Source organism: Sphaerodactylus townsendi, linkage group LG10 (genome assembly GCF_021028975.2).
Source record: "Sphaerodactylus townsendi isolate TG3544 linkage group LG10, MPM_Stown_v2.3, whole genome shotgun sequence".
Lineage (NCBI taxonomy): Eukaryota > Metazoa > Chordata > Lepidosauria > Squamata > Sphaerodactylidae > Sphaerodactylus > Sphaerodactylus townsendi.
Window position 1 is genome coordinate 6,347,216 of NC_059434.1, and position 22,373 is coordinate 6,369,588.

A 22,373-nucleotide genomic window follows, 5' to 3' on the forward strand; every position below is an offset into this window, starting at 1 on the left:
TAGAAATAGTGTATAAAAGCCAGAAAATAAATCAACAAACTGGAGACACCAACAATGAAAATGGGTGGGACTGAAATCTTATGATTGCATACAAAAAAGGAACAAAAAGGGCATATTTGCACATCTCTGTTCTCTAATCAAACAACACAATTAGTTGCTGATTGTCTCAAAGTTTTATTTCAAGAACTCTACAAGAGGCCAAGTCCCCATATTTTCAAGAGATAATAATTATACCATATTTACATATGAACGGGAAGTATTTCCACTTCTGGTTCAGATTTTACCGAGAGATTTTACCGAGTATTTTACCAAGTAAAAATATTTTCTGCTTTCCTGATCTAAACTGGTCGATCAAACCAATCAACTGTCTCCGGGAAACACTACAATTGAATGGCACACCGATCATATACAACACACCCAACCGAACATAAGGATCCAACTACCAACTTCTCAAATCAAAAATTTACTCAATAGGTTTATTGCTTGAAGATCTCTGTATGCTGACACCCAGAGAGATTTTCCGAACCTTAAAAAGTAGACTTCTAGAACAGGAATATCATACCTTGTTGGGGCAAGCAAATAAATCATGCTCACCCCTCTCTGTCGGAATAATACCGGAACAGGGGCACATAGCCAAATATCTTGAATTATTAACTGAACCCCAACAGAGATGGATTATCACAAGGGCCAGATCCAATACCTTCCCATCGGCCATTACAAAGGGTCGTCACTTATCCATCCCTCTCCAGGATCGGGTTTGTCCACACTGTAAAAACCAAGTGGAGACTCTTGCTCACATTATTCTTGGCTGTCCGAGATATGTGGGCATTAGGAATTTCTCTCCCAGGCTGGCCCTAGACAAATCTGAAAGTGACTCTGACTGCTCTGTTGTGGAGCTTCTGTTAAACAACACAGATGTCATGCTCTTGGAAAAAGTAGCAAAATTTCTTTTACAAGTGACAGAACTTTCTAAGTAATGTATACTGCTATATACAGTCTTCCTGTCTGCGCTTTGAATGTACTCTTGATTTGTATCTCAAAAATGTCTGGCAACGCTCTAGAACCTATTTTTAAATGCCAAATAAAGGTTGCTGTTGTTGTTGTTGTTGTTGTTGTTGATCCAACTACCAGTGGGCACTTCCATGCTCACATGAAGCTCTCAAATGTGCAAGTGCCCAGGGTTTGAACAGTAAATGGAGGGATTAAAATACGCAACAGTACGTTATAAAAGGCACCCTAAAGTCAATCCCTCATCAAGGGGAATGCATTGAAGGAAGAGGGGAAAGAAAGAGGAATAAGAAGAAGAAAGGGGGAAGGGGGGAAAGGAAGGCTACCTATGGTGGAATAATGGTGCTGTCCTCAGCAAAAGTCCTGGTGGAACAGCTCCTCTTACATGCAGGCCACGCTGAGTTATGACAGGTCCCATATGGCCATATGGTCGTATTAAACAGAGCATTCTACCAGATCATGGACAGGGCTAAAAAGGCCCTAGCTGTGCTTGAGGACAGCCGGATCTCTTTCAGCCCAGGGATCAGCCGCAATTTGTTATTCACAGAGTGGAGTGCTCTATGAAGCCGTTTCAGTAATGTTTATACGTAAGATGTTGGGTGGATGGGCCGACAACTTGGCTAATTCCCACACTTACATAGGCTCCTTCCGCACATGCAGAATAATGCACTTTCAAACTGCTTTCAGTGCTCTTTGAAGCTGTGCGGAATAGCAAAATCCACTTGCAAACAGTTGTGAAAGTGGTTTGAAAACACATTATTTTGCGTGTGCGGAAGGGGCCATAGCCATGTTTGAGCATGTGATTTCCTAGACCCAAAGGTCAGTGAAGTAGTTTTGGAAGTAATCACGAGGCAGCAGTCGCCACGCCACGAAAATAAAAGAAGCAATAATCCAGAAGAGTGCATTTGTGTCCCAGTGGAAGTTTACGAAGCAGCCTTAGTTTTCATTTACAAATATTAATACTTCATTAACGATGATTTATGACACAGAAAATACACGGGAAAGGATTTTTGTATCAGCAGAATAAATATGCCTTTCAGCTTCCCTATTTAAAACCACTTTCACAAAATAAATGGAAGCCAATATATTTTAAACCTTCTGTTCATCTACAGGAATCATCTCAGTTTGACATAATAAATTAACTTCATCAACTTTGTTCCCTTCTTTGCATTCTGTAGCTTTTCATTCGTGGCAACCATCCAACACTCCCAACAGATGCCAAACTATGACTATCTTCAGAGTTATCTTCCTCTTCATTGCTAGATCCCCCCCCCCCCGATTGTCTGGAAAGTTCTCCTCTAGATTCCCCAGTGTTAGCTTTCTATTTCTAACAGAAGCCCTCCTGCAGAGTCCCTCACTACAAGTTTCTTTTTAAATTTCTTGCCGTTTAAAAAGCAGGTGTCTTAACCGATGCTACCCTGTTTCCCCAAATATAAGACAATCTCCTTGCCCTTCCCCCCTCACAACAAACACCCTGTGAGGTAGGTGGGGCTGAGAGAGCTCCAAGAAGCTGTGACTAGCCCAAGGTCACCCAGCTGGCATGTGTGGGAGTGCACAGGCTAATCTGAATTCCCCAGAGAAGCCTCCACAGCTCAGGCGGCAGAGCTGGGAATCAAACCCGGTTCCTCCAGATTAGATACATGAGCTCTTAACCTCCTACGCCACTGCTGTAGAGACGTAATGATTCATTAACAGGCCCACAGAAATTATTCCATCATTTAAATGAGTTGTTGATTATAAACATATATACAAAGAAAAAAATGTATATATGGGCAGTGTCATTTTGTAGTTTTGCCCCCTTCAAAAAAAAATGTAGATGAAGGTCTGATTGGAAATACAAGTTTCTGCTCTCTATACATCAATGGACTGTGTCTGTCAGTGGATGGGTGGCGGGCATGGCAAGGGGGGAATGGTTTATTACTGCTTGTTACTTTGCAGATGTCCGGTGCTCTCCCCCCCCCCCTTCCCAGGACAGCCTGACCACAGATCTTATCTGGAGGGAAGTGTGAACTATTCCCAGGCTTGTAGTGCTTCGAAGTGGGGAATGCAGAGGCCATTTGGCTCTGGGGGAGGGGGCAGTAGAGAATGTAGGCAGTGGGTTTGAGCAGGAATCTTCAAATTCCTCTTTGCTGATGGTTGGCCTTCGCTGTGAAATAAATACTTTAGAACAGTGGTGGCGAACCTATGGCACTCCAGATGTTCGTGAACTACAATTCCCCTGGCCAATTGGCCATGCCGGCAGGGGCCGATGGGAATTGTCGTCCATGAACATCTGGAGTGCCACAGGTTCACCACCACGGCTTTAGAACAAATCTACAGTTTCTATTATTTTCGAACTCGAGGTCTGACAAGCATCTGATTTTGCTTTAAGCCTATGAGTTTATTTTGTGCTAGCAAACAAGGCTGTCCCAAAGCTTTTTGGATTTCACACACAGAAAACCTACACATCACCCCCTACCCATTCCCCAACATTTCTAATAAACACAAAAGCTGAATACATGCTGTTGTTCAGGAATAAAATCTTGGGATGAAATACAACAGTTATCACCTAGATCAACAGCGCAGATAATTTACATTGTCTACATAAACTATTTGCAGTAATTCCCCTGGTCTTGCAAAACCTCAATTAAAAATCGGTTAACAAAGCAAATTACAACCCTGTTATTACTAAATCACTTGATTAATTGTACTGTTTAATCAATTAATGCCTTCAGATACTGTTTCTTTTGGTGCAAAAAAGATTGTGTAATCATATGGATCATTCCTTCACTTCAGGGAGACATACATAAAGGCAAAGGTCAGCACGTAATTGATTGTGCCTGTTCTAGAAATGCTACTCAGCAGATGAAAATCTCTCACGCACTGGAACCATTTAAAGTTTATTCATCAAATCCAAATGAATCAAAGATGTTCGGAGTGTTGAAACCCACATTTTATACAATCATTTGGACTTCTATGCTTTCTCACCTTTAAGGAAAAAATTACTGGGGGGGGGGAAGGATTTCACAGGCTTTACAGACTATGATTCCTTTGACAGAGAGACCACTGGGGTATTTTGGTGCTTTTATAGCAATCCACTTGTTTACAGATGGACAGGTTGGGCGAGAATTACAGGGGGCCAGTGATCTTTGTACGGCAACATCTACACACTGGAATCCAAGCCACACACTCTGATCGGCTCCAGCTTCTTTGCTATTCTGCCTCTCCAAGCACACAGATTTCGGCCTTCCGCCACAACCCTGGTTCCAATTAGCGCCTGTGATCCCTATCAGCTACCAAGCGAAAGCCGGAAAAGAAGCCGAAAAATGAAATCCAAAATGATCAAGGGCTTGGAACATCTTTCGTTCAATGAAAAGTTAGAATATTTGATCCATTTGAGTTCAGGGAAAAAAACGGGAAACGCTTTAAGTTTATACAATTATGCCTTTTTGTCTGTCATTACTGTAGAACTCAGAGCCCTTCCATGAAACTGAAATGAACTAGAATGAGGATAAACAAAAGACAACTGTTCTGAAGACAATGGATTAACTCTCAGAATGCATTACTACAAAGTGGCTTTTGGACAATTTGATGATAGGTTCATCAAAGACTGTTAGCCATAATAACCATATGTTGAGAGGCAGCATATGTCTGCAAGGTGGTTGTCAAGCAAACAATTGTATTTGACCATTGTTTGCAGGGTTTCTGGAAACATCTCATCAGCTACCATTAGAAAGAGGGCAATGGACCAGATACCCCCTTAGCCTCACTGCATCTTATCTTCATACTACAAAGATAGTTGCATTCCTTAAGATGCCAAATTGATTCAGAACAGTATTTGCTCGATCTACAAGGTACTGAAAGCCAATGCAATTCTGGGTTGCATCGACAGGAGTATGGTGTCTAGATGGAGGGACGTAATAGCGCTTCTGCATTCCGCATTGGTCAGACCTCACCAGGAATACTGTGTCCAGTTCTGGGCACCGCAATTCAAGAAGGATATTGACAAGCTAGAACGGGTACAGAAAAGGGTGACCAAAATGGTCAAAGGTTTGGAATCCATGCCTTATGAGGAGAGACTTAAGGGGCTTTCCGCACTATAGAAGGGAGCTAAGGTCGACTCGGTTCCCTTCAGTGGGGGGCGATTCCAGGCTGTCCGCACAGCAACTTACTTGGCCCCCTGGAACCGAGCTAAGTGGGCGGGATCATTTTGGTGCCTGTTTCGCTCCTCGATCGTGATTGGAGCTTGTGTTACCACGGGAAATGGGAGCGGTCTTTTTTTTTACAGTTTACAGTTTACGGTTACATGCCCGCCACGACTCTCCCGTTCTGCGCATGCCACAAAAGCGGCTCCTGATTGGTTGAACGGATGAGGTGTCGTTTCGATGCATCCGCACTTCGAAGCTTCGAAGCGGTATCGACCTTGTTCCAGCAGAAAGGTGCAGTTCATAACTGCGACAGGGATGTTGCAGTTATGAGGGGGGGGGGGGGCTGAAACAAAACAACATTGAGCTCAGTTGCAGTGTGGATACACTGAGGTGAACCTAGATAGAAACCAGTACAACTCTGTCAGTGCGGAAAGCCCCTTAGGGAGCTGGGTATGTTTAGTCTAGAGTCTATAGACAAGAGAAGGATAAGGGGTTACATGTTTAAATATTTGAAGGGATGCCATGTTGAAGAGGGAGCAAGTTTGTTTTCTGCTGCTCCAAAGATTGGGACAAAGAGTAATGGATCCAAACTACGAGAAAAGAGATTTCACCTAAACATTAGGAAGAACTTCCTGACCTATTGGGACTGTCAGAGCTGCTCGACAGTGGACTATACTGCCTTGGAGTGTGGTGGAGTCTCCTTCTTTGGAGTTTTCAAACAGAGGCTAAATGGCCATCTGTCAAAAGTGCTTTGTTTATGTGTTCCTGCATGGCAGGGAGTTCGACTTCTGGCCCTTGTGGTCTCTTCCTACTCTATGATTCTACTTGACACAATCCTAGGCGAAATGGCACCCAATCGATACCATGAGCGGGAAACATGCTTGGGGAAATGTTTCGGGAAGAGTGGGCTGCAATGGTCGGCAGCTCAGCAGAGTTGAAAACTGACATGATGTCGGGTGCAGAGATCAGGGGCAGGCGGTAGGGCAGGGAGATCAGGCGGCTGGGCAGGAAAAATAAACTGGTTCTGCTCCCGTGATGTTTGCACAGCAGTGGGTTCAACGCGGGATTTTTTGAAAAGAATCGCCAAATTGGCGATTTTTGAAAATCCCGGGATGAAGGAAATATTGGGGGACAAATCCACTTTAGGACTGGGAACCGTGTGAACTTCTTGGCCAAACCAGGATATTTCCCTTGCTCAACCCGGGATATTTGGACTGTGCAAAAACTACCTTAAAGGCTAATACAGTTATTCTGCAAAAACTTTTGTGGCATCACTTTGATACATTCACAATCTACCTTTCTGTCTGTGTGTGCAATGCCTATGCGTGCCTATGTTTATGGGTTGAAAAACAAGTCAATGGACGTCCCATTTATGTTGTTGTTCATAAAAAGGTACCACATGGATTTCCTTCATGTTTTCAAAGAATCCCCTCAGCAATTCCTGAACCATTAGTACAACTGGCATTTGGAAACTAATGAGAGCCAATAAAAAATTTACTAGCATCCAAGGAAAAATTACATAGGTATTTCAAAAGGGGGACACAGCATCTAGATGTTATATGCAAACTCAGGGAGTCTCAGAGCTCAGATGGGCAGATTGCAACTTTGATGCTAAAGACAATATAAATGTACTTGGCCACTGGAGAAAGAGATAGTTTCCCAGACAAACGAGACAGATCAGAAGTAGTGCAGTATTATATGTCAAAGAAAGCTGGACCTCTAATGTATAAGAAGAAGAGTTTGGATTTACATCCCCCCTTTCTCTCCTGTAGGAGACTCAAAGGGGCTTACAATCTCCTTGCCCTTCCCCCCTCACAACAAACACCCTGTGAGGTAGGTGGGGCTGAGAGAGCTCGGAGAAGCTGTGACTAGCCCAAGGTCACCCAGCTGGCGTGTGTGGGAGTGTACAGGCTAATCTGATATTTAACCAATTTATTCAGGGGTGCCATGAGCTGATTCTAGATTCCGGACTGAATGACGTTATGCATGCACCGTGTAGTGTTTAGCACGCTGCGCTAGGATGCGGGTTCAAAACCCACACGACACTCACTGTGACTCCCCAAACCTGATCTGCTTCACAGGATTGTGGTTGTGAGGCTAAAATAGAGAAGGGCAGAAACGTGTACGCCGCACTGAGCTCCTTCAAGGAAAGGAAGGATAGAAATGTACTAAATAAATAAATATGCTCCACGTCCTCTCCTTCAATTGGAAATGTATACTTCATCCGTTCCATTTTAATATGATTCCTTTAAATGGCCTTCACAAATTTGAGGGCTCTGGTGAACATACTTTCGTCTCACCACACTGCAGCATTGTGCCAGACTACATTTTGGTGCCTGCTGGGAACTTCGATTGAAGTTGTGCTCCTAGAGAAGTAAGAAAAAGAATACTTCGTACAACAATTGTAAGTGCATTGGGAGGGTTCTTTGGGTTTTTGTTTAATTATATGAAAATGAAAGGATTAGATAGACTTTTATATATTGACACTTGTATTTGTACATTTCAGATTGGCTTGACAAAGGATTGCCGGAATAAAAACCTAATCTAGAGGTTTTATAGCCATACCTGACGGTGTACTTACTAAACATTTTTTGTATATTTGTGATAGTAAGATGTATGTCTGAGAGGGAATTGTTAGCAGGCGCCATCTTGAGCTAACATTAATATTAATTCTATAAGCTGCATTTTAATGGGGTAGGGTTTATTTTTATTAGAGCCATCTTAATTCATATTTATTGTATTTTAAATTGATTGTGCTCTATCTGTACTGTACACCGCCCTGAGCCCTCCGGGGGAGGGCGGTCTATAAACCCAATAAATAATAATAATATTAATAATAATAATAATAATAATAATAATAACAATAACAACAACAACAACAACAACAACAACAACAACAACAACGATGATGATGATGATGTTAAAATGATACTCACCTAGTGAGTTGGAGTACGCATGTGTGTAATATTTGAGACATTTACCAAAGTGGGGCTTTAGAAGAATTTTGGCGAGGTGAGCAGTCTACTGTGAGGTGAGTGAGCTGAGAATCAATCACAGTAAAACTAAAGTAGTAATTTTTGAAAATAATAAAATCCAAACAACAATTACTACTACTACCACTCCCCCCTGACAGTTCAGCTAACAGAGGTACATTTTTTTTATAAAAGTGTAAAGGATCCTGTTGGTATGTGTTATTTTGTGTGTTATACTGAAGGAAAAGAGTCTTCCAGAATGGGCAACTTAATATGGGGGTAAAGGTATGTTTTTTTTTCTTCTCTTGCCCATAACTCCCTTTTAATTTGCTCCTTCCAAACATGTCTTTCCTCAACAAAACAACCACGATGCTGCTATATTTTAACACACATGTAATTAGATTTACTCTGAGTTTCTTTAAATGTGCTACCAAAAGAAATCGGGGGTGCGGAGCATTCCTAATCACACGAAACAACTTTGTTGTTTGCACATACCATAATCAGCAGGTAATTATTTTCCCTGACCTTTATCCAATGTTTGGTGTCGGCAGCCTTTTTTAATACATAATTACTATCTGGCTTTAAATGTTTGAGGACTGAACAGTCGCAGACCACCATGTCTGTCTTGTCAACAAGCGGAATGGCTCTTGCAAGAACTGAACTGCTGTCATCGCAGAGTTTTCCGAAACACAACTGAGGCACTGCTGGTGTACTTAGAAATCATTTCAAAGCAGCAGTGGCGTAGGAGGTTAAGAGCTCGTGTATCTAATCTGGAGGAACCGGGTTTGATTCCCTGCTCTGCCGCCTGAGCTGTGGAGGCCTATCTGGGGAATTCAGATTAGCCTGGGCACTCCCACACACACCAGCTGGGTGACCTTGGGCTAGTCACAGCTTCTCGGAGCTCTCTCAGCCCCACCTACCTCACAGGGTGTTTGTTGTGAGGGGGGAAGGGCAAGGAGATTGTAAGCCCCTTTGAGTCTCCTGCAGGAGAGAAAGGGGGGATATAAATCCAAACTCCTCCTCCTCCTCCTCCTCCTCCTCCTCCTCCTCCTCCTCCTCTTCCTCTTCTTCTTCTTCTTCTTCTTCTTCTTCTTCTTCTTCTTCTTCTTCTTCTTCTTCTTCTTCTTCTTCTTCTTCTTCTTCTTCTTCTTCTTCTTCTTCTTCTTCTTCTTCTTCCTCCTCCTCAGCCTTTTCTCCTTCCTCAGCTTTTTCTCCTTCCTCTTTTTGATCCTGAAGTATCTCACACTTAGGCAGAAACTCCAGAAACGTCCAGGTCCAGAGAGCAACACAAAAGGAGATGATGCGTTTCATCCTGTCACAAGGCCAAAGAAAACCTTTTGTCATGCTGTTTGTCTGCATCCCTTGAAATAATGAGGGCATTCCCTCGGCCAGTGCCAGTCAGCTCGGCTTCACTGCCGCCGACAGATCTATGCTGACTTAAACAGGCTGAGGTTCTAATCCACTGTCTTCAGCCCGTGCTAGAATGCCGTAGGGAACCACACATCACCTACCACGGCCTGCTGTGGGAAAAGCCCAGACAAAGCCCCACGGTTGGTTTGGCCTACAAGTCAGGAGTGGCCACGAGGGATTTATTGCAATAATTTCTGCTTCGGTAAACAGACTACCTTTTTGACAAACATCTCCGCGCTGTGTTTGACGGCACTCGTCTCAGAGCTTTTTATTATTATTATTCGTACTGCTATTCCAAAGCCAGTTGTGACAAAGTCAGAATTCCTCCCTCCCCAATCACTGTTTTAAATTATATGGCAGCTGGTATCAGAGCTTGTAGAATTAAATATGGAGTGGGTGGTGGTTCTGAAGAGAAGATTTAACTTACCGCTTACTGTTTTGGGTAGTAATATAAAGAATATAGGAAGGAAAGGAATAATGACCAGAGAAAGGTGTGGTAGGATCTAACAGCTTCTTGGAAAGCGTCTATTACCTATAGAACATCTCCTGTGCAAGTAAATGGCAAATTGGCACTGATGAAGGCACCGAAGAGCGCAATTCGTGCGATGTGTTCCTGTCAGCAATGAATTGAAGACCGCAATATTTATGAATTAACTTTTGTGATCAACTGCAAGAACCTGGAATTTGAATGAATGAGGAAACACCTTTGAAAGGACTGTTTATGTTTAGATTATTGAATAGAAAAAGAGAAAAATAATTCATGTGATGATACAACAGCGAATGATGAAATTCTGTTGATATGAGATAGATATATGATTACAATTGTATGCGATGAGCATTGTTCCTTAATATATGGCCCCTTCCGCACACGCAAAATAATGCATTTTCAAATCACTTTCACAACTGTTTGCAAGTGGATTTTGCCATTCCACATAGCTTCAAAGAGCACTGAAAGCAGTTTGAAAGTGCATTATTCTGCATGTGCGGAATGAGCCTATAAGAAATACCAAACCTAAATTGGCTGCCTAGTGGGTGACGTGTTTAATGTGTTTTCACTTATGCAATTTTGGATCCCACCATTGCCTACAAATCCACTAAAGTACAGATGAATAACCGAATCACTGTTCACATCCCAGTAAGTAAGCAAACTTCTACTACATGTTATGGAGAGGGAAGAAGCAACTTGACACACGGTTGCTGTTTTCGGGGGGAAGCCTCGTGGATCTTTATAATATGTCATTCCAATGTAGGAAACTTGCCATCATTTCACATCACTGGAAGTCTCACAATTCTTAATTTACGGAGCTGCAATTCCATTTGTTTACGGAGCTGCAATTCCATTTGTATTAAACTCAACAACTTAAATGCAGACACCCTCATTACAGCAGAGCAACAGTAAACACAAATAGTGAACATTAAAAACACATTACACGAAAGCCTCAGGATTCAGACAGCAGGAACGTTACTATATTTTCCAAAGTGAAAAAGAAACAGCATTTTCCACTGTTTGAACTGATATGCACTTCATCATAGTGATCACACTGATGAGGCGCAAAACTAACTTTATGTCTTCAATTGCATTATTACACACTTTAACTGAATATTTTTGTCTATGCTGTCATTTGAACACTTTTGCAATGTTGTAAAGTTACTGGAAGCAGTCAACACATTTTACAAATGCACACATTTAGCTGCCACTGCAAAGTGATTTGTGGGGGTTACCAAGCAGATAGTGTAGGGGTCTGCAACCTGTGGCTCTCCAGATGTTCATGGATGACAATTCCCATCAGCCCCTGCCAGCATGGCCAATTGGTTTTGCATCTCAGAAGCCACGTAGAAGATTTGTGGCTGGAGAGGTGGTACAGAACATCTGAAACTGCCTTATATCCATGAACATCTGGAGAGCCACAGGTTGCAGACCCCTGAGATAGTGGCATGGATTTACCATTCTCCAAGCACCCTGTCTCTAGTCTAAAAAGTCTTCCTCCAACTTAGGCAGTGTTCTTTTCCACTTAAGATCCACTCCGTTTGGAGGCAGGCTCCAACTTCAGCCAAAAAGAAAGGAGGGATATCAATATTTGACACAATTTAGGCCCACAAGGTGCCCAACAAATTAAAACATATAATAAAACCATACCATACAAAACCATGCAAAACAACAAACATATCTCATTAAAACAATTAAAACCAGACCTAAAATAAAAACAAATTTTCGAATCGAATAACTTTAATGTAAGGTGACCAGATTGTCACCTTTTAAAACTGGGACAAGTGGGTGGGCGTGGGTGCACGCGCAGCCACAGGAGGCTGCCGCACTGCCTTCTGGGGCGCTACCCTGCTTCCCGCCCTGTGACAGGGCGGAACTGGGAGCGCCCCAGAAGACAAAATCAGGACAGGTACAAAACCCCGCGGGACGTGGGACAAATTGGTGTAAGGCGGGACTGTCCCACCAAAAGCGGAACGTCTGGTCACCTTTAATGGCATATAAATAATTCAACATCAACATGAACATCAACACCACAAGGTAACAAATTTTAAAAACCCTATGATTAAAAAACTGGCAGGAAGAAGGGATCACTGAGAGAACTCCAAATGAAACAAAAGAAGTCACTAACTACTAACTACTAGTGGAAGATGGCAACTGAAGGGGCAGATGGATCTCCCCAGGGAGAAAATTATAGAGTTTTGGTGTTATGCCTCGGTGAAAGGCCTTTTTGCAATGCAGCGGTAGGATCCACTCCAGTAACAATATTATACCATTCAGAAGAAAATCTGTAACCTTTAAATCGATTAATGGAAATATTCTGAGAAAATGCACCAGAGTTACATGTATGCATGATTTGTCACAAAGCTCATAAATAACTGTCCTCTTCTAAGCAGGCCTATAATACTTTAATGTATCAAAACACACTTTTTCCCCTAACTTTGGAAGTTAACTAATTGCATATCCTTTGTAAGTGAAAAATGAAAATTATTGCCTTCTTTCCAACTACCTTTCCTGTGTGGGATGTTATATTGTAATTTCTTTTAGAAGAAGAAGAAGAAGAAGAAGAAGAAGAAGAAGAAGAAGAAGAGGAGGAGGAGGAGGAGGAGGAGGAGGAGGAGGAGGAGGGGGGGGTTGGATTTATATCCCCGCTTTCTCTCCTGCAGGAGACTCAAAGGGGTTTACAATCTCCTTGCCCTTCCCCCCTCACAACAAACACCCTGTGAGGTAGGTGGGGCTAAGAGAGCTCCCAGAAGCTGTGACTAGCCCAAGGTCACCCAGTTGGCGTGTGTGGGCGTGCACAGACTAATCTGAATTCCCCAGATAAGCCTCCACAGCTCAGGAGGCAGAGCTGGGAATCAAACCCGGTTCCTCCAGATTAGATACACGAGCTCTTAATCTCCTACGCCACTGCTGCTTTATGGACTACATGTTTATGGACTACAATTCCCATCAATTTTACTTTAAAAAAGGTACAGTGTATCATGTGGAGGGGGGGCTCCCAGAGACCAAGTTGTATCCAGGCGCCATTTTCCCTCCATACGCCTCTGGCTGTCGGCAGCCACAATTGCTGCTGCCTTCACGGAGAGAGCCGCTGGATGCCAGCAGCAGCAACCCGGGTGTGTGTGTGTGTGTGTGTGTGTGTGTGTGGCTGCCTGCTCATTGGCTGGTTGGTTGGCAAGTGCTCGGGCCTGGCCGAGGAGCCACTAAGCCCGCTCAGCAATCAATTGGAGGGCGCCCAGGCTTCCACACACCACACGCCACGCACATGCACACTGCCACCAAGGGCTGTTATTGTGTGGGTGGTGATTTTGCGCCCCCCCCACCTGACAGGATAGCGAGCGGCCGAGGACATGTAACCCCACATGTCCCCATGGGCAGTACGCCCCTGATGGATACAGTCTGTTAATGCAAAAATTAAGTTGAGTGAGGGCCATCTTTAAAATTGCTGGGAAATGTTCCCCTCCAGTTAGGTTTCTAGATTTTTTAAAATAAGTTCGATAACTGTATTACCTCACAGAAATCAAATAAGACAGGTTTGGTTTCTTCCGCAGTTACTTTGATATAGTCTAATTTTCTGTAGGGTGTTCATCTCATCTCATCTCGACATTTCTTCAAGTAGACATGCACCACATAAACGTAACGAGGGGGGAAAGAGATACGTACTAAAAATGCATATGAAAATACTGATCTTATGAAAAAGGCACACATCTGGACTCTAATTAGTTGAATTGTACTCAATACAACAACCTTTATTAGGCATATTAAAATAGGCCCCAGAGGGTTACAGACATTTCTGAAGTACTGTAAGGAATTCCGAAAGAAGCAGAAATAAAAGGCATTGGTTCAAAGTCCGTTTATTCAGACACTTCAGAAAGCACACATACACGGGATGGCAAGACTACCCGCTCCCGCCTAAGCTACAGGTTATAAACGTTCCCCCCCTTACCACCCAGTCACATTCTCATGGGAACGGAATGCTAGTTTCAAACATCTAAGATAAGGCCACTAGCAAGGTTACTATAGCAGAATCTGGCTTCCCGCCCGGCCGAAGGAATTCTGTCAAGGCTGGACTGCAATCAGAAGGGTGAACTCAAACGGCATCTTTACACTCTGCTTCCCCTAAGAACGCGCCCCCCCTTCCCCTCCCGGCTTATGAGGGAAGGCCTTATGAAAAGCAGCAATTAACGACGGGGCGTTGATGTTCTCAGCGTAAATCCATTGATTAGGGCCGGATGAATACCCAACCCAAGAAACCAAATATTGCAGACGTTTGCGGGAGAAGCGGGAGTCCAGGATAGCGTCGATTTCGTAATGTTTATGGCCATCAATTAAAACTGGTGGGGGTGTCTCCGGAGGGTCGTGCCAGACATCGGAAGCGGGAGCCTCCTTGAGCAAGCTGGAATGAAAGACGGGATGGATGTTACTTAAAGAGTTAGGCAGTTCTAAACGGGCAGTAACATCATTAATCACTTTTGTAATCCGAAAGGGCCCCACGAATTTCTTGCCAAGTTTGGAGTACTTGTGTACATCTCTAAGATTTTTGGTCGCTAAATACACCCATGCCCCCCAACATCGTAAAGGAAACTCTGAGAATGCGATGCTTTGTCCGCTTGGCGCTTTTTTGGCGATTCTTGGAAACTTGTACTCTTAGGGGAAGACTGCACCGCTTTCCAGCCCTCCGCTTAGGGAAAGAAATCCATTGATTGAATTCCGGAGGCTCTGCAAAGCTTCCGTAGGAAATTAGTTGGGGCAGCGGGGAAGGGACTGACCTCAGAGACAATTTCCCAAACGGGGTTTCTTTGGTGCTGCTATGAATCGCATTATTATAGGCATACTCTGCAAAAAGGGAGCAACTCCCCGCACTCAATTGTCCTGATGATAGTTAGTGTAACAAACGTGAAATATTGTTCTAAGCCGCTCATGTTGGTCCTTTCTGACTGGACCGCCACTTTGAACGCGGTAGAGGCGGCAACCGCTGGGGTTGCCCCCAACAACTCCAAGGAACGCCTTCCAAAACTTGGAAATGAATTGGGGCCCGCTGGTCGGATAGCACCTTGTCAGGAGAGGTGAAATGCAGACGGTAGAGCATGCTTGAATAAACAATCGGGCCAATTTTGGGGAGCCGGATGGGATGGTAGTTACCAAGGGAATGAAATGTGCCTGCTTGGAAAAAAAGATCCACCACCACCCATAAAAAAACAGTGTTCCCATGGCTTTCCTCGGCAGGTCTGTGATGAAATCCATTGAGAGATGACTCCGTTAGGGTCGAGATGCAACCGGAGGGTTGCAGCAGCCCGGTAAAAGGGGCTTTCCAGGGATTGATTTGGCCTCAGCACAGACCGAACACCCTTGATATAAGTCTCAATGTCTTTGCGCATTGAAATGCCACCCAGAACTGGACGACGTGCCAAATGTAAAGTCTTTAGGAACCCAAAGTGTTCTGCCTGACGAGCATCATGACACGTCAAGTGAGAACCTTGCTTCCGCATAGGAGAGAGCGGAACCCGTACCAGCACCCCTTTTCCAAACGCCACTCCTCCAAACGTGAAGCCTGCGAAGTCACATTCCTCCGGCTGGCAGGTCTCCGGAGCCCCACCTCCAACGTAATTCGTTGAAGGAAGGGGAGTACGATGTATCCGGAATGGGCGGAGGAGAGGCGCAGACTTGGGAGCGTGCAGGACAGCCAAACCCCAATTGGGAGGGGGGTGAGAATGGTGCGTGGGATAGCCCGGTGAAGCTGGCATCCCCCCCCTTCCCCTGGAGATTCGACGACAGCGCTTATCAGCCAGTTTTGTTGTTTTTACCTAGGGAAAAAATAAACTGTGAAGGAGGAATCTGGAGCAGAAATCCGTAGCCCAACGCAACTCTGTTTCGCGGACATTTTGAGTGGGGGTGGAAAGTGGGCATGCCAGGATTTTTGGTGGATCGGACTCAGACCTGGAATGGGGTAAGTTTAGCACCTTCCAACCAATGTCGCCCGGTGCTCAGCGCCGCTTTGATCGCTGCAGGCTCTTTAGCCCCCACCGTCCAATTCGAGTTCGGGACCTGAAAACTTTTTTGATAGAAGTAAGCACACGGCACCAGTTTGTCATTTTTATTTTTCTGCAAAGAGGGCAGCGCCCAAAGCTTTGTCCGAAGCATCCAGCTATGAACGATGAAAGGGAGATCAGGATCCGGGTGTTTTCAAAACCGCCTCGGGTGGTGAAAGCCGCTTTGAGCTGTTGGAAATGAAAAGCTTGACATGCGGGGGACCATAAAAGGGGGGCGTCCTTGCCTTTGGTACGCATAATAGATCCGTAAGTGGTAAAGTGGCAAGTGTTCAGCGAATTGAGTGAAACTGAATTCCACGATGAGAAATTAGCAAAGCCTAGAAATCCACTGTAATTCCCTCCTGTTGGTGGGAACTGGCCAATCAATAACCAACCAGCGGCAACTTTGGCTGGATCCATCTCCAAGTCCGTCGGATGAGATCCGGAGCAGCCCAAATAGTCTATGGAGGAGGCCGATGAAAACAGCATTTTTGATAATTTGGACAAAGAGGGAGTTATCTAGTAGACGTTGCAACACCTCCCGAACCACAGTTTTTTTCATGCTCTTCGAGTATTCTGTGAGTAGATCAACACGTCATCCAAGTATACCACCACTCCCCTTATACAGTAAGTCTTGCAGGACCTCATTGATAAGGGGCCATGAAAGCCCCTGGGGTCCCAGATAATCCGGAATGGCATTATTAAATATTCATATTGACCTCAAACTTTTGTATTAAATGCTGTCAGATGTTCATAACCCTCTGCAATCTAACGGACCCCAGGCAATAAGCCTCTCTCAAGTCCAGTTTAGTGAAGATCCGGCCTTTACCCAAAGCATCTAAAAGGTCCTTTTATTAAGGATAAAGGGTACTTGTTTGAGACTGAAAACAGCATTTAAAAAACCACGACATAGTCAGTAAATTAAAGTCGCAAAGGGAGCCGTCTCTTTTCTTAACAAAAGGACTGGGGCTGCATGGAGAGTGCTTTAGAAGCCGCCGTGATGAACCCGCTGGAGCCAGGTTCTTATCTAGGGAAGGCACGGAGCTTCCTTTCTCCTCAGCAGGGCTCATCTCGGGTAGATCTCTACCCTTGGCAGTTGGGCTCCCTGCTGCAAGAGGTGATTTTGCAATCAGAGTCCCTATGGGGGGGGTAATTGATCACACTCTTGCTCCTCAAAAACTCTGGACAAGTCCTGATATGCGTGTGGTATTTCTGTAGGACTAGGGAGTGGAAAGCACATCCAAGGCATCGTTGATTATTTGGTTTTCCATCACTACCGTGGTTTTCCCCACCGTTCATATTGGTCCCCGCAAGGGGGTCTGTGAATCGAGGATGCGCTCTTTCCATTATGATGGTTGGTTCATGTGCTAGAACCATGGCATGCCTAAAAATGGAGGTGCTTGGCTACCGGAGCCGGTATGAAGCTTAATTTTCCCTAAATGTTCCGCGCAACGGAGAAACACTGGCTGGGTCCTAAACCGAGCCGGACCTTTCAGCTCCCAACGGACTGCCATCCATTTGAGTAAGTAAAGGGGATAGGTTTAAGTAAAGGAACCTGGTCTAAAACTAAGCTCTTCAGCCACCTTGTGGTTTTGCCATGAGGCAGTGGGAACAGCCTCGAAGCCCACGAAAGCGGAAGCTAAAATGCTGCTGTGATGTTTAGAGGGGTTGGCTAAAGACGCCAGAATAGTAACAATGGGAGCACTGCCTTCACTCACCACATCTGGAGTGGGTCCAACTTCCAATCCGGCGAGTTGAAAGTAAGCAGACAGCCAGGTCATCCCTCCTCTACATCCCTCCCTCGCCAAAGCGGCTTTTGCACTTGTTCCACGAGGCTAAGCGGGTCTCGGGATTTGCGCTGGGCTTGGCAATGGAGGTGCGCGGAGCCGGAGCTGGGAGATTTTTGCTTCTTTGGCAGTTTTGCAGCAGCAGACCAGGTCCCCTGCAGTAAAGGCACAATCCAAGGCGGCGGCGGCGTTCCAACGTGGTTTCAGCTTGTGACAGGGGGCTTGGTTTACGACTGGGAGGTGCCGTGTGGTTGAAGTTTTTGGGCGAAGTGCGACCATCCGCGCTGGCACGGGCAAGGCGGGCGGCTACCAAGCTTACCACCGATTTCGATCCATTCAGCAAACGGGTCTGTGGGATCCGAAAAAGGAGCACCGCTTCAACTAAGCTTTATATCCATTGCTTCAGTTAGAAATATTCACATTTCATGTAAGTTCAGGCCAGCTCAGGAGGAAGTTTACTGGCTGGCCGCATCGTAAATTCACAAGCAAATTCGGGCGAAAGAACGACATTGCCTTGTTGGATGGTTTCTACTCATTTGTATGGCATTATTCTCAGCATCCGGATCTTGGAAACAAGGGCGCAGCGCTTTGCAAGAAGGTCACACAGTGCGGGTGTCGCCAGCTTGTAGTTCATAAAGAGTCACGAACCATTCAGCAGCTACTCCATCTAGTCACTGACCCAATATCTCGCGACTCTCTCCCATTCAGAGCCGCATTACAAGTCATCAATGCATCTTGCATACATGGGCATCCAGTTGCAAGATTGAAATAAGGGAGCTTTTGAGGCTGTCCCATCAAAGCTGGGCTGGGATGGGGGTCTGTAGAAACCCCTCCCCTGCAGCTCTTGGCAGGCATTGTTGCGGGCGGCTGGTATATCGGGCTGGACCTTTGGAGGCAGTGGAGGGGTGGCTGGAACGTGGAGGTGGTTGCAGTGCCCCCCGGGTTGTTGGCCCCACTGGTACTGGACAGTCCTTCGTCTCCGCCACCTGGCCTGCACCAGGGGGAGGAAGTTAACAGCGGGTGCATCGTGGGAGATTTTCGATCCGCGATCGGGGGGGCTCTGGGCCGCTAACGTGAAGCTTGTTGCCTCCGCAATTCCCATTCCATTCCAGGTCAGCCAGTTCCTTTCTTTGCGTACAAAGGCGCCTTGGTGATTATGTAAAGCCACCCTCTCAACGCTCTAATTTATCTCTCTTTGGCGCTGTAAGGCTAAAGCCAGCTCGCTTTCTTGTGTGTTTGGATAGCCTTAACACTGTCGCCCCTTCTCGCTGTAAGTCAAGTTTGGAATGCTCCAGGACTTTGTCGTGGAACAGTAAGATCCTGTATGAATCTGTTGACGTGAAAAACTTCTTTTCCTCTCAAGCTGATCCAGCTTCAGCTTGGACCTCTTTTGGCGCTAGCTGTTCACGCTCCCTTTGCAAGCATTCCCGCCTCCTGTTCCCAAGCCTCGCTGCTCGCTGCTCCCAAGCCCCTCTTGGCATCCCTCCAGCTGCCAACTGGTCCCTCCCAGCGCCCTCGCTACGGGCGGGTCTGGATCGGGATCCGGTCGAAGTTCCACATCAGGAGGGGCCCCACCTTCCGCTCCACCAAACCCACACCCAAATCAGCTGCTCCCCGCCCTGAACGTAAGCAAGCCGGGCTCGATAACCCCGACCACTATCTTGGATCCCACATCGAACGGAGGTGCAGGATGTGGGTGCTGGTAACATCTTGGGGCGCCAGCCCCAGTACTGTGCCACTGCTGTTCCACGGGAAGATCATCAAAGTACCTGTCCAGGAACTTCTCGATGGACTCCTGAGTGTCGCCATGTATGGTTGACAATCCCCAGCCTCAGGGAACAGGTTGTATCGGTGGTTTTGTAATCCATAATGATGCCGGTAGAGACAAATCGGGTATCGGCCATAGGCTCGATCCATAGACAACGCGCCGCCTCGTCTCATAAACCTCCTCATGACTGGGGTAAGTTATCCGGGCTGCTCATCCAATTGGAGTAAAAGCCAAGCTCGTCATTGGAGCCGGGGTTTGGAGAGAGTTACCAGGGAGAGCGATTCTTCCCCAGTTCCTCGGATTCCCTGGAAGGGAAGGTTCAAACCTCTTTGGGGGCTATCGATCCTTCCACATAGTCTGGAGCACTCAATCCTTGCATGTTGGGGAACACCAAGGATCCACTATAATCCAACACAATGGTTTAGATGAAAAAAAGGAGTCTTGCCATAATGTAAGGAATTCCGAAAGAAGCAGAAATAAAAGGCATTGGTTCAAAGTCCGTTTATTCAGACACTTCAGAAAGCACACATACACGGGATGGCAAGACTACCCGCTCCCGCCTAAGCTACAGGTTATAAACGTTCCCCCCCTTACCACCCAGTCACATTCTCATGGGAACGGAATGCTAGTTTCAAACATCTAAGATAAGGCCACTAGCAAGGTTACTATAGCAGAATCTGGCTTCCCGCCCGGCCGAAGGAATTCTGTCAAGGCCGGACTGCAATCAGAAGGGTGAACTCAAACGGCATCTTTACAAGTACAAATCAAAAGTACATTCAAAACACAGACAGATAAACTGTACCTAGCATTGGACATTACTTAGAAAGTTCTGTCACTTGTAAAAGAAATTTTGCTACTTTTTCCAAGAGCACGGCCTCTGTGTTATTTAACAAAAACTCCACCACAGAGTTGTCAGAGTCTCCTTCAGGTTTGTCTAAGACCCGCCCAGGAGAGAAATTCCTAATACCCACATATCTCAGACAGTCAAGTATAATGTGAGCAAGAGTCTCCACTATCTCACTTTAATATGCAACTTATCCTTGAAATCAGGCTCCATCCCTGAAGACTGGAAGATGGCCAATGTCACACCAATCTTTAAGAAAGGATCTAGGGGGGACCCGGGAAATTACAGGCCAGTCAGTTTGACATCTGTTCCTGGTAAATTAGTAGAATCTGTCATTAAAGATAAAATTATAAAACATGTAGAAAAGCAAGACCTGCTGAGAAAGAGTCAGCATGGCTTTTGCAGAGGCAAATCCTGTCTTACAAACTTACTAGAGTTCTTTGAGGATGTAAACAGGCATGTGGATAAGGGGGAACCAGTGGACATTGTCTACTTGGATTTCCAAAAGGCTTTTGACAAAGTTCCTCACCAGAGACTATTGAGAAACCTTCAGCAATGAAGGAATAAGAGGGGAAGTCCCTCCTATGGATTAAAACTGGTTGAGAAACAGGAAGCAAAGAGTGGGTGTAAAATGGGGAAGTTCTCACAATGGAGAGATGTAGGAGTGGTGGGTCCCCAAGGATCCGTATTGGGGACCAGTGCTCTTTAACCTATTCATAAATGACCTGGAAGTAGGTGGGTAGCGTGGTGGCTAAGTTTGCGTAGATGATACCAAATTATGTAGTAGGTGGTGAGAACCACAAAGGATTAAGCGAGGAGCTCCAAGCCGGACCTTGATAAATTAGGTGAGTGGGCTAAGAAATGGCAAATGCAGTTCAATGTAGCAAAATGCAAAGTGATGCAACTATAGGGGCAAAAAATCCAAACTTCACATACATGACATACAGGGGTCAGTGCTATCAGTCACAGACCAGGAAAGGGATTTAAGCGCCTTAGTTGATAGTTCCATGGGAATGTCAACTCAATGTATGGCAGCTGTGAAAAAAAAGGCAAACCTCTATGCTGGGGATAATTAGGAAAGGAATTGAGAATAAAACTGCAAAAGATTGTCATGTCCCTTATATAAAGCTGCTGTGGTGCTTAACCAAGCGACTTGGAGTACTTCAGTGTTCAGTTCTGGTCGCCACATCTCAAAAAAGGATATTGAAGAGATAGAAAAAGTGCAGAGGAAGGGCTTTAATTGAGGATGATTGAGGGACTGCAGCACCTTCCTTATGAGGAGAGGCTGCATGCGTTTGGGACTCCCTTTAGTTTGGAGAGGAGACGCCTGAGGGGGGATAAGGATTGAAGTCTATAAAATTATGCATGGGTAGAAAATGTTGACAGAGAGAAATTTTTCTCTCTTTCTCTGCCACAATACTTCAGAACCAGGGGCATTCCATTGAAAATGTGCTGGGGGAAGAATTAGAATCTAATAAAAGGAAACACTTCTTCACGCAACGTGTGATTGGTGTTTGGAATATGCTGCCACAGGAGGTGGTGATGGCCACTAACCTGGATAGCTTTAAAAGGGGCTTGGACAGATTTATGGAGGAGAAGTCGATTTATGGCTACCAATCTTGATCCTCTTTGATCTGAGATTGCAAATGCCTTAACAGTCCAGGTGCTCGGGAGCAACAGCCACAGAAGGCCATTGCTTTCACATCCTACATGTGAACTCCCAAAGGCACCTGGTGGGCCACTGCGAGTAGCAGAGAGCTGGACTAGATGGACTCTGGTCTGATCCAGCTGGCTTGTTCTTATGTTCTTATGTTCTTATGGTTTTTACAGTGTGGACAGACCCGATCCTGGAGAAGGATAGATACCCTGTTTCCCTGAATATAAGACATCCCCTAAAAATAAGACATAGTAGAGGTTTTGCTGAAGTGCGAAATATAAGGC

The 22,373-nt window shown here is 45.3% G+C and overlaps 1 protein-coding gene and 1 long non-coding RNA gene across 2 annotated transcripts in view; one reads left to right on the forward strand and one right to left on the reverse strand.

The window, feature by feature from the left end:
* The window catches only part of LDB2 (LIM domain binding 2), a 312,091-nt gene that overhangs the window by 97,884 nt on the left and 191,834 nt on the right, over positions 1 to 22,373 (reverse strand). The gene's annotated exons all lie outside the window — the stretch shown is intronic.
* On the forward strand, positions 13,807 to 18,656 carry LOC125440018. Its single transcript, XR_007245622.1, has 3 exons — positions 13,807 to 13,936; positions 17,573 to 17,578; positions 18,645 to 18,656. It is a non-coding gene; the product is annotated as an uncharacterized LOC125440018 (long non-coding RNA).